The 15,944-nt window shown below is 36.4% G+C and overlaps 1 protein-coding gene across 6 annotated transcripts in view; it reads right to left on the bottom strand.

Annotated features, from left to right (window-relative positions):
- The window catches only part of CHRM3 (cholinergic receptor muscarinic 3), a 559,389-nt gene that overhangs the window by 490,611 nt on the left and 52,834 nt on the right, over window positions 1-15,944 (bottom strand). Inside the window, exons 1-2 of one of the 6 annotated variants that reach the window (XM_061404944.1) lie at window positions 12,451-14,791; window positions 7,697-7,939 (exon numbers count right to left, since the gene is read on the bottom strand). The exons of 4 other annotated variants lie outside the window; for them this stretch is intronic. The gene's annotated coding sequence lies outside the window, so the exon portion shown is untranslated. Of the gene's footprint in view, window positions 1-7,696; window positions 14,792-15,944 lie in introns of those variants that run through there. One more of the 6 variants, XM_061404946.1, reaches the window with a different exon arrangement.

Here is a 15,944-nt window from a genome sequence, read left to right as displayed (position 1 = left end):
CAATGCAGAAGATCTGGGTTTGATCTCTGGGTTGGGCACATCCCCTGAAGAAGTGAATGGCTAATAATTTGTACCAATGATTCATATTATGGAGTTACGGTTGTTATTTATTTTACTTTTTCATTTCTATATTTTTATACAATGTTTTTATATTAATTTTAGGATTAGTATATATATATTAATTGAAGTATGACTTATAATACTGTGTTAGTTTCAGGTGTACAAGAGTGATTCAGCTTTTTTCAGACTACATTCCGTTATAGGTTATTACAAGATACTGAATATAATTTCATGTTCTATACAATAAATCCTTGTTGCTTATCTATTTTATGTATAGTAGTTTGTATCTGTTAATCCCATACTCCTAATTTGCCCCTCCTCTCCTCCTTTTCCCTTTTGGTAATTTGTTCTATATGTCTATAAATCTGTTAGAAGCAGTATATATATTTAAAACAAAAGAAGAGATAATTTAAAGTATCTTAGAGAAAAGCTTTAGAATAGAAGGGGAATTTAAGATGGGCAAAGAGATAAAGCTCTCAACTGGGTGAGGAGGAGGGGAAAAAGCATTCTAGACAAAGGGAACAGCACGTACAAATGCAGAACCATGAGATGCTTAAGACACGTGGGATCTATTTGACTGGAGGAAAATGTAAAGAAGACTGGCTTGAAAAGGCACAAAATGTGTAACTTGCAAAAGTCTCTATATGATTAACATGACCAGAGCACTCATATTTCTCATTTAATTTTGAGTTTGCAGAATTTGAGAGCCTTAACTAAGCCTCTGATAATTTACTTAGCATAAGTGGTCACCTACCTGACACATGGCTGAGCAGGGAACTGAATTTACATCTTCTAACCCAAACCCCAACTCCTTCCACTTCATATTGCTGTCCTGCCTCTTTATGCTACAATTATACATACACACACACACACACACACACACACACACACACACCAGAAAGTAATAATTCATCCTAAATACCAGAAAACTGAGGAAATTAAGTCTGGTGAAATAAACACGGCAATGAACTAAATTTCTTGTCCTGGTATCTATTCTACTTCACACAGAATAGAATTCAGAACTATCTGTATTTCCACACCTCCCTTCAACTCCTCCATTTTTACCCTGGGATAAACCAAAGTTGAAACTTCAATCAACTCCTGGGGAGGAGTATGAAAAAGTATTTTTATATGTTTACACACATTTCTGTTTTTCAAGTCTCCTTCAACCTCATATAGTGACCTCTATATTCACTTCCTTTGCAATCTGGTGTCTGTTGACTTGTACTGTTCAGTATTTGGTCCAGCAATTTTCTTTTGTCCTTTTTTTCTGAATGATCAGCTAAAACGTTCTTTCCTTAAAAAACAAAAAAACACAACTTTGTTTGGTGTTGCATTACTAAATAACTAAATAGAATTAAATATGCTAAAATTATACTAATAATGTCTTGGAGGGTTGACCAGATAAAGTAAATTGAGCTGTCATAAGCTCTCTTAATTTACTTGCCCAGCAGAATTGTAAATGCAGCAGAAAACAGCTTACTGTAATGTAAACAGAGCTTTCCCTGCACTGCGCGTGGGACAAGTTTATTTAATGTAATATATTACACTCAGCCATCATTGCTACCTTTCAGTTTATACTTTTATGGTAACAAACGGTTATAATAAACAGAGCCGTTGTGTTAAAAATCAAATGGAAGGTTCAGTGTTCATCCTCTAGTTGAAAAGAATCTGATTTTCTTCAGCTTTATACTTTGTGATACTGAAGACTCACGGAACAGATTATTTTAAAAGTAGAAAGGCTCTCAATTCCTAATATTGACCCATGGAGAATTTTGGTCTAAATCTTGTCACATGTAGTCCACCTTCTAGTATTCCTTTTCATGGTTTAGCTGATTTATAATCAGATTGAAAAAAATTAACTATTTGCCTGAAATAAAATTACTTTGTGTTTTATAGTAATGGTTATTACCAATACTTCTATGTTCTTTTAGCATTATCTTGTAACAACAGCAGTATTTTAGTCATGATAAATTAAGTCTGTTGATATATCATTTTGAACGTTTATGAAGGAACATTTATTTCGATTGTTAGGCGATTTAGCAATCTGATATGAGGTAACACTAGGCTAAATATTTGCTACAAATGTGATAAAGTGTTCATGTTCTAAAAAAAAAATCAATTATTTCTACCTAAAGTTCAGAATATTACATATCATTTCTTGGCAAAATAATTCGCTAAATTTGACATATCTTTTAATGAAATATATGGTAGGCTCTAACCTAATATATTAATAAATTGCCAAGTATGTTATTTTATGTGTAAGTATTTTAAAAACAAAGTTAACAGTTTGGCTAAAACTCTTAAGACTCTGACAGAAAGTGAGTTATACAGTATGACTCTGTATCTACAGTGTAACACTGTATCTGCCTCTCAGAATCAACAGCAGAGTGAGCAACACCTGACAACAGCTCATTCAGGAGGGACAGATACCTTGAGCGTTTATTATGTGCTGGACATTTTACTAAATCTTTTCCTGTGTTGTTTCATTTAATTCCCCTCAATCACTTTATAAAAAACCTTTAGTATAAAAACAAGGACACTGAGGCTTAGAGAGGTGGAATCATTCACCCAAGACCTTGTAATGGTGACGTGGCAGAATCCAGACTGGAATCCAGGTCTGTCTGACCTGAACTGTGTGTTTTCTCAAGGACAAGGTACGGGGTGGGGTTTACACCCACCAGTGTAGCTTGCATGAGTCCAGCACTTAATGATGACACACCAAATCCAGCCAAATACCAAGAAGATACTAAAAAGAGTGTCCTGCTGCTGCTGCTGCTGCATCGCTTCAGTCGTGTCCGACTCTGTGCGACCCCATAGACGGCAGCCCACCAGGCTCCCCTGTCCCTGGGATTCTCCAGGCAAGAACACTGGAGTGGGCTGCCCTTTCCTTCTCCAATGCATAAAAGTGAAAAGTGAAAGTAAAGTCACTCAGTCGTGTCCGACTCTTAGCGACCCCCTGGACTGCAGAGGCCAAGAAAAACACTCTAATTCATGTCAAATTCGAAGATGACTTCTTGACAAGTTGATTCCAAATTTAAGTCTCTCCTTTCCTGTTTGAACCAAAAGCTCCTACTATATAAGGTTAAAAATTTGCAAATGCTTTGTTTTCCTGGGACCCAGTTGCTCCCGAAGGAAAAACTTGCATGCATTTTTATCTCTAGAACTTTCCCTTCTGCTCCACCCCCTTTCTCTCCAAAGTCTTGGAAATTTTAAAGAAAATATGTATAGAAACTTTGAAAAACTACTTTTACTTACTAATCCTTTTTTACATCTTTTTTTTTGTATAAAATTTTTAAGAGTTGTTCTAAAACAATATTTTTAACATTGGGCAGTCATGAATCCCTCTTTTTTTAATCTCAAGTTATTCTGAAACATCATAGTGAATTTCTTTAATGAGTATTTTTAAATGTTAATCAATTTTAAGTTGGTGATGAAATTGATTACATATACACATACTGATGAATAGATTCTAATTAAATAAATTTTGTAAAATGTGGAAAAACCACATTTTACAAAATTCACTTCACTGAACATTAACAGTCACTGAAAATGTCTTAAAAATTTGTGTCTAATCTACAAAGGAGAGCTAGCTCATATTTAAGTTGTGGTATCTGTGTTCTTGTTTAGACATGCTGAATACTCTTCAGCAAATGGTTAAGTCATATGCTTGATCACTTATCTATGAGATGATTACTAATTTCTCAACAATTTAATTGATACCATTATATACTATAACAGTAGTTTCTCTTTTTTTAATTTGCTACAACTTATATTCACAGTTTAATCAGCTCCTAATTTGATTTTTTATTTGGTATAAAAGTTATAAATACAAAGGCATTCAATTGTTTGTCTTTATTATTTCTGTTGTCTTCAAGGCTTAGAAGAAAAGCACATGCCACTTAAGATGCTCGATAATTAACTCAATTTTTTAAAACTTTTTAATGGATCAGTACACTTTGTAGTTGGCTGCTTTGGTTTTCCTCCCCTTTGAACTGCTCCCTAATGGCAGGCTCTGTCTTTCATCTGAGTTCCCCAGTGCTTAGTAAATAGCGCTCCATATTTACTCGCACTACAGATGGATGAAAAGACGAATGATAATGTTAATAACAGCAGTTAATGTTATTGACTTCTTATTAAGCACTGTTCTAATCACTTCTATAAATATTAATTTGATGCACTAAACTTTTTATTCTTAATCACACTTACATACTAATAACAATCTTGGAAAGAGTCAGAAATCTACCTTAAATAGTCTGCTTTTCTAATGAAGGGGTACTAGAGAACCATCACCAAACTTATACCTCCATCCTACGTCTTAGAGGATGGCCATCCTGTCCACTAGCAATTATAAAATAAAGGTGTATGTAAAATGATATGAAATATTAATGACATTTCAGCTCCTGCTGTGAATCCATCTCCTCACTCCTAAATTCAGATGCCTTAACCTTGAAACATGACTGTTATAAGGGTGTCACTTTTCATTATGTTCTATGTGTCTTTTTTCCTTCATTGCATAGAAAGAAACTAGTAACACCATCGCTTTCATGAGAGTACAATGAGGAGGAAAAGGAGAAACACTTAGGGCAATGCCTGGTCCCTAGAAGAGCTCAGAAACTCTTAGCTGTGATCGCTAGCATTGCTGGTATTAGACAAGCTAACATCACCTGTGTCTTCATTCTTTCTCCTTTGCCAAGCTAGACACATTTCTGAAAAATCATAATTTCACGTCTCTACGGTTCAGCTTCTCCAACTTGCACATATTCTTCCACATTACAATTGGATATCCCTCATGAAGACACCACGTCCAGTGTCAATCACCATCTCAGTGCTAAATTGGCTGGCTGGCTGGCTGTGCAAAATGAAATCATCCTCCATGCCATAAACCTTCAAAACTTCCCATCCTCCCTGTTAGTAACACCAGAGACCTCAGTATCATCCTTTCTCTTTCCATGTGCCCCTACAAGTAAGTCATCATCAAACAAATAATCATTCAATCCAATCCTTCTACCTTAAACAGGCTCTCCACCCTTTCTACTCCCACTCTCTTAGTTCAGGTACTTCGTCTATGCCACTGGGAAATATGCAATATTCTCTATTCTCTCTGAATTATCTTTTTCTTCATCTAAAATACATTACATTCTTTCATTAGAGTTATCATACTATCATTCAGCTGATCCTCTCCTGCCCTAGATTCTCTGACAGCAACTGAATTGAACACAGACTTTTCAGCATGGCATTCCAGGCATTCCCTGATCTAGTTCCAATCCACCCTTCCAGTCTTCCATCTTCCTCTTTATTTATTCCTCACGCTTGACCTCTCTCCCCGACAAAGGTCTACCCACCTTTCAGATCTCAGCTCACCCATCAGGGCCTCTAATGAAGTCTTTCTTATTCGTTCCAGTACAAATTAATTGCTTCCTCTTTTATGAATCCCCAGTATTTTATATCTTCCTCCATTTATTCAAAACATTCTTTTCATTACAGTTGTGTATGAAATGTCTGTCTCTCCTATTATACTGTAAAATGTCTTATTTATCTTTGTAGGACTGGTTGTTCCCAGTAGAATCTGTGTGTGTTTTATTTAAATCTTTTCATCTTATTTTTTCTTTTTTAAAATTAAAAATACATAGAAGCCAGATTGAGTTAAAATATAATGGGTTTTCATATTTTCTCTGGTACATATGAATTGTGCAACTCTTGCAGGAAGACCCATAATCTGTCTAAGGCCTTTTTTTAACTCATCAGTGAAGCAAGAATATTAATAACTAAGCTGAAGTATTCTCGTAAGAATCGAAGACGACATACACATGATGTTCCTGATATCAAAGGTCATGACTGCAAGTATGAACACATTACCTACTGGGGGGTGGGAGGGGTTGCACAAACAGCCTATGTGTGGTACATCTCTGACAGTGTGTTAAAAGTGAACGTTTCATAAGCTTTTTTTTGGTAGGCATTACATAACAGTAAATGTAGAATGATTTTCTTAACTATAAAATGTGAAACATACATTTTACATGAAAGAGCTCAAGTGATAGGATTAAAAAGAAAAGGAAGACCTCCACAAATGTTTAATTGATTCTTCTCTTACTCTAAAATTCTCTGTGATGACTGAAGTTTCTACTGGACCAATCTGGGGCATACCCGCCTCTAACGAGTCAAAATATTATATGACTAACACTCAAACAAAGAAAAATGGTTTTCTTGACATTTTCACCCCCAAAGCCTTTCTTCAGAGTCTTCATTAAAGTAAATACTTGGCAATGAAGTACTCTGTGTTTACTACATACAGCTTTTGATGTCACAGTCAACTTAAAAAGCCCCCAAATCTTAACCTGGCAGCTGTTCTTCCTCACACTTTGATGTGATCTTTGCAATTCCAACTTCATTGGTGCTTACATAACTGTAGTTTACTGCAATTTTTTCAGACTTGATGTTCTCATAATTATTTATTTAGAAAACCTGGTATCAATTTTATATCTGTATTCTACAAAAAGAAGCTCTCCTTAATCAGCTGCCGAAGCCTTCAGTAAGAAATATCTACTTCAGTACCATATTAGGAGACTATATGACTCATGACAAATTATGCAATCATCAGATTATTCCTCAAATACATGACTCTTCCATAAATGACTTTCATCTCCCTACAAACACCAAAAGCTGCAAGTCACATATGGGAGGAGAAAAATATTGTAAATTCACTTCAAAGAAACATTTTTATAAGTGAGAACAATTACCTCAGACTTTTGAAATTCACTATTAAATAGAATAAAGTAAGTTTTGTTATCTCACAATAAATTAAACACATAAAACCATCAAGCAATAGTACTTAGCACAATCATATGAAAATGTTAAGGATGGGTGCATCTATTAAACCGACATTTTATCCTTATTTGTAAATACATTTAAAAAAATCTCAGCCTTGATTAAAATGTAGCCAAAGGACTTGTATAGCCCACTGTTGGGTAGAGAGAGGCAGCTGGCACAGAGAACACCAGAAAAGAAACTACACAAGTTCTAAGTAGGGAATGAGTATTTTGATTTTTCTCTCCCAAGCCAGTTCTTGCTGCAGACATATTTGTTTTCAGAAACAGTCTGTACCTCTCAACCTGGAAAATTCATTAACCTCAAGAACACAGAAAGAAAGAACAAAGTCATGTCTATCCACACCTGCATTAAGAACTAACACGCATTTAATGCCTTCAGTGCTAAATGACATACAATCTGAGACAACCCTGTTATGTGAAAGGAAGCATTTGAGAAAATACACAAACATATACATATACACTTTGACAATTAGTATATGGGGTACCTCTTTTCCGGGTATACAATGAAATTCAAATAGCACCATATGCTAATAACATAAATTATATATTTGTAGTTTTACCTTAATTTTCTTAAGTGTTTGTTCTCGAGGATTTGAAACTTCTTCATCTGAGCACAGTAACTTGAGTTCAGCTAATGAGAAATGTATGGATTCTTTCACACACAAACAGTTTTATAAATAAACTGGTCAGGGCAAGAATTAAAGAGGGGTTTTGTCTTATTTAAAATTATTAATTACGACTATGAAAAATAAGGAAGAACTTCAACAACCTGGCAAAGCCTTGCCTAGTCTCCCTCACGGACTTACTTGAAAGCATCTTCATTGCTTTATTTCATCACAGGTCACACACAACTTAACATTTCCACTGTCTATGAATCTTTTTAAAATGTTCTGGCAACTGGTTTGGTCCATTTAGTATCCATGCCTCTCTGCTACATGTGAAAGCCAGTCTGGTTTGCAGACAAACGTGCCCACTCATAAATCTACTAATTCTTCTATCCTCCATTTGTAGATTCCATTCTGCTCAAATGTAGAGAAACACTGGAAGTTCTGAATGAAAAATGAAGCAAAAGAAATGTCAACTCACTACTCTGACTTTTTATAGGGATAAGAGATTTTAAAATATCTTAGAGATACTGACAAAACATACGAGTATCCAAGGCCTTACTTAGAACGACACAGAAAAGCATGAGAACTAGCTCCGATTTAGGTAATGGTTGTGGTTTTGCTTCCTTTTTCGTTTTGTCTTACTTCTGCTTAACTTGGCTAAGAACCAACAGCTCTAATAATTTTTCCAATTATAAATGTTCTTTCACATTTTGTTTCCATTTCAGATCTATTCATCAGCAAATGATGATGCGTGCTTAAAATAATAACCAATAATTTGGGGAAACTTTATAAACCTTTCCACTAGTTAATGATCACTATCAAGAGAATTTATTTTTGCTTATTTTTCCATTTCTGTCCTCAATCTGCTGGTTTATAAATTTAGCTGTCAATACCCTGCGTGCTCAGCCATGGAATGACTGTCAAAGAGAATCATCACCCAGAGTAATGTCTGCCTTACAAAGAGTAAATGCAAATTCAGTCACCCAGGGGAGACTGAGCTCTTGATGGAGTTTAACCATAAAGATGTCTGAGCTAATATTACAAGTTTCCAGGCAAGGATTAAGAAATGATTTAATTAGATACTCTTTAGGGGTTGTGCTGTTTTAGCATTATTCTAAGGGATACATTTATTAACGGGCTAAAGGACCTATTCTCTGACAACCTATTCTCTGACAAAAAATTATACATTCAAATAAGTATTAATATGACTATGAGATACTCTGACACCTCAAACATCACTTTAATGATAAAAATGCCTTATGTTCTTCAAACCTCCACATTGGAATAATTTAACACACACATATAGTGTTTGTCCAGTCCTCAAGGCCAGTATTTCTCCTAAACAGGATACACACATTGTCTGAGTCCAGCAACCAGGATTTTCTGGTCTCCTCCTTTTCTCTTTTCTTTCCCTTGTCACTCATTTTTAAGAGCTTGCTTCTTCACTTTTCACTCATGTCCAAACCTACCAAGCTCTTGGCTTTACAGTGACGTTTCTCTTTTAAACGTCCTCACATCATCTTCTTGCACATTATTAAAATCTAACAGGCTGATACCTTGCCCCAGTTGAAGACACAATGACTGCCTTTTGCTCCCTAGGGAACTTTTTCTGTACTGAAAGCCCCAGTGTCACAGACATTCCCAGTCTGCACCATTTAGGTGCGAAGACCTAGGCATAATATCGAAATGACTATAGTAGATTATAATACAATAATGAGATCTGTTTAAAGGTACTTCAATAACTTGGATATCTTTAAGATCAACTCTGAATAGTATGTTAGTTGATTGCCTTTTCCATTATTCTAAGAAAAATAAATAATTAGAATTTGTGCAACAAGTCCTCTCTTATCTTTCTGTGTGCCCAATTTTAATTCTTCACTTTCCTGTCCTTCCTGTCCGGGTGTCCAGTGTTCTGGTGCTGGTCACTAGCAACCAAAGCTCTGGTTCCAATCCCCTAGCAGTTACTAGAAGAAACACCACAAATGCTTATAACACTTCTCCTTCCTCAATACATTTACATTTTTAGGCAAGTGACTAAATATAAAAAGCTACAAAGTGCTAGTGTTGCTATTAATATCTGCAAAGCCATTTGGATTTAGGTTTCAGAAGACAGCCATCAATCTTGACCTGACTACCTACAACATCTCAGGAGTTCAACTCCAATGCAGACCCAAGGAATATGTTTCAAAACTGTATTGTCATGAACCATTATCTAATAGCCTATGGAATTGCTGGGCTATCTAGAGCCATGTGCCTTTTCAATGAAAGTGTTAGTCACTCAGTCATGTCCAACTCTTTGTGACCCCATGGAGTATAGCCCACCCGGATCCTCTGTCCATGGAATTTTCCAGGCAAGAACACTAGAGTGGGTTGCCATTCCCTTCTCCAAGGGAATGTACTGACCCAGGGATCTTCCTGACCCATGGATCAAACCCAGGTCTCCTGCACTGTGGGCAGATTCTTCGCTGTCTGAGCCACCAGGGAAGTCCACTTTAACTGTCACTAATTTGTCTGAATCTAAATTTTAACACTAAGTATGCCAAGAGGCTTAGCATTATGCTAACTATTTAAGTGAACAACTATTTAAGGAATTAGATAAGAAGCTAGGCTTGAATTACAAAACTCTTTAGAAGGAGGGTCAATATTGTTCATTATAGTCAGGGCTGTACTTCAATTCATATGAGACATTCTTTGTTTCCAGACACCCTAAGTTCTGTTGGTTTGGATTTTTTATTCTTTGATGAATGGTGCACATTTGGGCAACCTTTTGCTTAGGTTCTATCAGAATTCTGGAATAGGTTTCAGAAGCCCATCACTACTGAAAAATAGTATATTGTGAAATAACTATGTGTTAGATTGCACACAATTAGAAAGTCTCAATATTCTTTACAAGAGGTTCTTACCTTCACAAAAATACCCATTATCTCTTTTAACATGTAGCTCTTTTAAACCTTTTGTAGCTCAGAAAAGCTTTCGGTATCTCAAATATTGAGTCACTGTTGTGACTGACAGAACAGCTCTATCAAATTCATAGTGACTACAGGTTCGCTATGACTCCATACCATATAGATAATCTACAAGAAGGAGCATATATGACAAACTTTGGTGTATTACAGTAAAATACAAATAATCAGACTCCACCAGAGTCAGCATGCCATGATAAACAGCATAATGCCCTGGTCAGCTTGAGCAAATCAAAGCAAAATTTTAGGGTTTTTTTTATTAGTTATTTTATAAAGGGCAGCTCCATTTTCAACTGTATATAAATTTGAAAGCACAGAATTGGCTTTACTTGAATATGTCTGTGTGTGTTTATGCGTGTGTCAAAAATCCGCACTATTTGTAACTTTTATAAGTTTTATATCTCAAGACTTCTGCTATAATTTGAGAGAGTACATCTTTCTTAACCATTAAGAAACATCCTGGGGTGGAAATAAATGTAAATATACTTAAAATGTTACATCATGCAAGATGGTTTAGGGGAGAACTTTAATATGTTTTGGTATATTTTAAAGTGCAACATGCTTATGGCTGAAGAAGTACAGTGAATAAGTCATTAATCGGCTTTAAGATCTATGGTTATATCTGCTGTTACTGTTCCTTGTGACCTACTCGATGTTGATTCCTCCATTCTCTATTTTGATGTCCCCAGTGAGAGCACAGGTATTCAGGAAGCAAAGCATTGGGAACATAAGGCCTCAGAAATTTACAAGAATCATTCAAAAATGCTTCCAATTTTCATCTTAAACAGATAAAATACTTTGTACTTTTAGTACCAGAGAAAAAATGTGATCTGTGCTCTCTAGTTTCAGATTCTGGGCTCAGACTTCCTGAGCTGTTTCACTGACCTTTTTGGACTCTCATTTCTCTTTTGTCAATTTTCATCTTCTACCACTTCAGTGGTCCAACCAGAAAGGCTCATCATACTACCACAATCCCAGAGATTCCCAAGATCACCGGGGGCAGGGAGAAGCAGTGTCCCAGAGCAGAGATGATGGTATTATCTCAAAGATATGAATGAGGCATCACGAATTTAACTGAGACAGAAATTAAAATGTGCATTACTCGTGGATTATAGACTATGTGAGCCCACTTATTAAAAAAACAACTGAGTTCCTAAGTAAGCTATGTTGTGCCTGATGAGTCATTCTCATTCATGGTCTAGAACTGGAAATCCCATGAGAGGTCATTTCCTGGGGTCTTCCTGGATGATAAGATCAAATCAAAAATAGGTGAAAGAATAACTCCCAATAAAGACAGAAAAAAAGCAACACTCAAGTCTGGGTTTTATCTGAGAGGGTGCCGGGGGTGGGGGTTGGTGGGGAGGAAGGCATAAAGGTGAAACCCTGCCGTGCTACTAAAATTAATATGTTTGCCCTAGAAAAAGTAACCATTTCTTGGAGGTTTTCACTTGCAAAACCTTTGAAAAAGAAAGTGGCAAGAAGCACCACATAGAAAAAGTATTTGAACACAATGAATGAAGTGAGAGAGGAATTCATAAAGCTCTTTTGCTTTCCGTCAGAACAACAGCAAGGGACTATCTCCTGGCTGGTTTGGACAGGTGGGTAAGATAGAGGAAAGAGAACAGCAGTAGATACAAAGGAACAAATAAAACTGTGTCATCTCCACACAGACCTAGAGAACAGACTTAAGGACACGGCTAGGGTGGGGGGAGGAAGGAGAGGGTGGGATGTATGGAGAAAGTATCACGGAAGCATACATAACCATATGTAAAATAGATAACCAATGGGAATTTGCTGTATGACTCAGGGAACTCAAACCAGGGCTTGGTAACAATCTAGAGAGGTGGGATAGGGAGGAAGGTGGGAGGGAAATTAAAAAAGGAGGGGACATGGATAAACCTATGGCTGATTCATATTGATGTCTGGTACAATACTGTAAATCAATTATTCTTCAATTAAAGATAAATAATAAAAAAAGAAAACTGTCACCTCCAGACTGAACACACCACTGGACTGCCCACAGTAAAACGCCAGGGGACAGGGACCACCTGCCCACTCAGTTCGTGATGGCCTAGTGAGAGCCTCTCAGGACCCACAGCTCTGTTTACTGTGTGGAAGCACGTGTTCCTGTCGGTGCCTCTACCGCAGCACTCAAGACCAACTGTCCCTCTGGAACCTCCAAATTCTAAGCGGCTGGAGTCCCTCAGAATTGCCAGTTCACAGATGCCTTGACTAGTTGAAAATGGTTATCTTTTAAATTAATATGTTTACAATCTGCTAGAAAACTTCAAGAAAATTCTTCCAAATCTACTTACTGCCTTTTATTTATGTATTTATTTCTAAATTAATTGTATCATAGTACAGTTGCTTTACAATGTTTTGTTAGTTTCTACTGTACAGAAAAATGAATCAGCCAAATGTAAACATATATCTTCTCCTTGGATTTCCTTCCCAATCAGGTCACCACAGTGCATTAAGTAGAGTTTCCTGTGCTGTATATAGTAGGTTCTCATTAGTTATCTGTTTATATATAGTATCTATAGTGTGTAGGTGTCAACTCCAATTTCCCAATTCCTCTCACCACCCCCTTTAATCCCTGTGGCATCCATATATTTGTTCTCTACCTCTGTGTCTCTATTTCTGTTTCATAAATAAGATCATCTATACCATTTTTCTAAATTCCACATATATGCATTAAAACACGACATTTGTTTTTCTCTGACTTCCTTCACTCTGTATGACAGTCTCTAGATCCATCCATGTCTCTACAAATGACCCAATTTTGTTCCTTTTTATGGCTGAGAAATACCCCATTGTATATGTACCACATCTTATTTATCCTTTCTTACTGCCTTTTAAAATTCTAAGCTAAATAGCCAAGATTTTCCTCCCTCTCCCTTTTATGTGCCCATGAGCATACATACAGATTCATTTTTAAAAATCTGTCTCATAATAACTAGAGTATCTTTCAAAATTATTTTTAAAAATGCCACATATCTTTAATTCTCAAAAGAGATATGATATTCCTTACAATGTCTTCTGTAAAGCTCTGGCAGTACAAAGTGTCACCCTATGGAAATATTGGGGAAAAAAGGCTATAAAATGATTTCCAGGAAAATCAAATGTATATTTGAATTCAACACTAAATCTAGGCACTGAAGAAACATGCTGGAATTCACTACTTCTAGACATTATCTGTAAAGCATGAAAAATAGCTAAGCATATTTTTAAATGTATGGACATTTACCAAAATAAATTTGAAACTTCCAAATGCCTACCTCAGATACTGATTTACAGGATGGCTACAAGTACAAACATTCATTCACTCAGGATTTCCTTGGGATAATATCAAGTGGCAATCCCATCAGCACTGAGTATTACTAACTAGATTTTTTTTTAATTTCTAAAAAATATATAACTGTTCATATAACTTTCTTTAAGTTTTATAAAACATTTACCAATAGGAAAGAATGGGAACAATACTGCCCTCCATAGGCAGTAAAGTCCTATAAAAAAGTCATAAAGTAGCAGTCAGAATGAGAAGAAAAAAAACACAAGATCTCAAGAGGTCTACTTCCTTTTCTACAGACTGACCTTTGGATATCTCAAATTCTCAACCAAAAATATCAATTATTGTTTCCTTTCAAAGTAATTACAATCACATTTCATCTCAAAGCCTGCTTCCTTCCTTCTTTCTCTGTTCTCTCTCTCTCTCCTTATTCTCTTGATACCAAGCAAATGTTACATGCTAAAACATAAACTCATGTATATGGGATTTTTTGTTTGTTTTTTTCACTGATGTATTACAAGCACTTAGTGCGAAGCAAACAGTAGGCACTCAATAAATATTTGTTGACTTACACTGAATATGCCCATTCCTAGGAAGACAGTGGTAAATAAGGCACAGTTCCTGCTCTCAAAACAGTTACTATGTATTTGAGGAAACAGACAAGATTATCATATAAACACATGGGATATGTGGTACATAATAAGAGGCGGAAACAAGATGTTCCTAGAATAGAGAAGGGCAGCACAGTAACTATACTCTTATGTAGATGGAGGGTCTTGGGAAATAACCAAGAGAAGATGGTGTTTCTCTGAAGGAAAGAGGAATAGGAATTAGCTAAGCAAACACAGCGAGACATGGCCCTCCAGGAAGAAGAAATAGGACATGTAAAGACACAGAGTCGGAGATCACAACATATTGCCCGCCCAGCTACTAAGAGACTTGTTTGGAGATGAGGGTGCAAAAGTTACCTGGCATTATTAAGGCTCAAATATAACTGATGGGAACCCAATGAAAAAGTTTAAACAAAGAAATGATTTGATCAGATTGTGATCTTTAAAAACAAGTTTTCTATAACAAGCTAGAAGGGTGGGGAGGGGTGGGAGGGAGGTTCAAGAGGGAGGGGCAGATGTATACCTAGGACTGATTTATGTTGATATACGGCAGAAACCAACATAATATTGTAAAGCAATTATCCTTCAATGAAAAAGAGTTTACAAAAAAAAATAAGTTTTACAGTCAGGGGAGGAAGAGAGGTAGAAAAGGTTGGAAAACTGAAGCCTATCTAAGGATTCAGTGCATCTGTTTAGGCAAAAAGTAAGAAGAACCTGAATTAAGGCCATAGGGGTGCTTTTAGAATAAACAGAATGGATAGGAGAGAGATTTAGGAAATGGGATTTGTGTGTGTGCATGTGTGTGTGTGTGTTTAGTTGCTCAGTTGTGTCTGACTCTTTGTGACCCCATGGATTGTAGACTGACAAGCTCTTCTGTCCAGGGAATTCTCCAGGCAAGAATATTGGATTGAATAGCCGTTCCCTTTTCCAGGGGATTTTCCCGACCCAGGTATTGAACCTGGATTATCTGCATTGCAGGCAGATTGTTTACCATCTGAGCCACTAGGGAAGCTCAGGAAATGGGACAGGCATAACTAAACGACTCAGGGAGGTAGTGAGAGCAGGGGAATTTAGGGTGGTCTGAGTTTTCTGAATTGAACAGCTAGAGTCTCTGAGTTCATTCCCTGGGACCATGGACAGAGGTGATCATGGAGAATCTGATATTTGGGGAGGGATAAGTCTGGGTCCTGGGTTTGAGGTGAGGTTTGGAGCATCTGATTGAGCCATGAATTGGACAGTTGAGAACACTGATCAAGATGAAGACAGAACACTAGGCTGGCTGAAACGCCTTAACTGATAAAGTCAAGTTTGGGACTAAGGTATCCCAGAGTGTGGTGGAAGAAGATAAAGATGACAGAATTCAGTAAATAACTTGAATTCATAAAAGGACCCAGAATAATACCCTGGGAAGCCCCAGTATTCAAAAATAAAAAGCAGATGAGAGAGTGATATTTGTGTATTATTTAACAGATTATCTTTGGATAGAAAATGCGTCTGACTGGATTTGAGTTTCTCTTTCACTTCTGTGGTATCAAAGAAAACACATCTTCTTTCTAAATTGGAATATTAAATTATACCATAAT

This window comes from Bos javanicus, chromosome 28 (assembly GCF_032452875.1).
Source record: "Bos javanicus breed banteng chromosome 28, ARS-OSU_banteng_1.0, whole genome shotgun sequence".
NCBI classification, from domain to species: domain Eukaryota; kingdom Metazoa; phylum Chordata; class Mammalia; order Artiodactyla; family Bovidae; genus Bos; species Bos javanicus.
Note: the sequence above shows the minus strand (reverse complement) of the source record. Positions and strands in the feature narration are given on the sequence as shown.